Source organism: Mastomys coucha, unplaced genomic scaffold, assembly GCF_008632895.1.
Source record: "Mastomys coucha isolate ucsf_1 unplaced genomic scaffold, UCSF_Mcou_1 pScaffold1, whole genome shotgun sequence".
In the NCBI taxonomy this organism is placed as follows: domain Eukaryota; kingdom Metazoa; phylum Chordata; class Mammalia; order Rodentia; family Muridae; genus Mastomys; species Mastomys coucha.
Window position 1 is genome coordinate 53,727,778 of NW_022196891.1, and position 475 is coordinate 53,728,252.

A 475-nucleotide genomic window follows, 5' to 3' on the forward strand; every position below is an offset into this window, starting at 1 on the left:
TCAGATCTTTCCTCCTTCAGCAGTTCTAAGGCTGATTCTCCCTCTTTGATTGCTTTACAGCATCTCTGATCTTCCAAACAACTTCTTACCAATTTCCAGACTGGTCTTACTTCATGCTTCAAGGTACCCTGTTCCCAGGCAAAATCTAGGTCCCTGCCGAGTTTATCCCAGCAGGACACCGTAAGGTTTCCGGACACCGCAAACCACGGAGCCACGATGTCACATTCACTCAAAAATCTCTCTAAGGTTGACTTTTTAATTTTCAAATTCTTAGCTAAAAGCAGCTCCTGAAGAGCCAAAAAAATTGGATGTGACTGAGACGATCCCATAGTTAAATATTACTTTTGGTTCGCTACTCCGTGAACTTTACTTTCGGTTCGCTGTCCTGCGAACTTTATGCTCGGTCTGCTACTTCCACGGACTTTATACTCCTTTCCGGAGACCTTATTCTGTCCCGACTTACCTGGGACCTTCC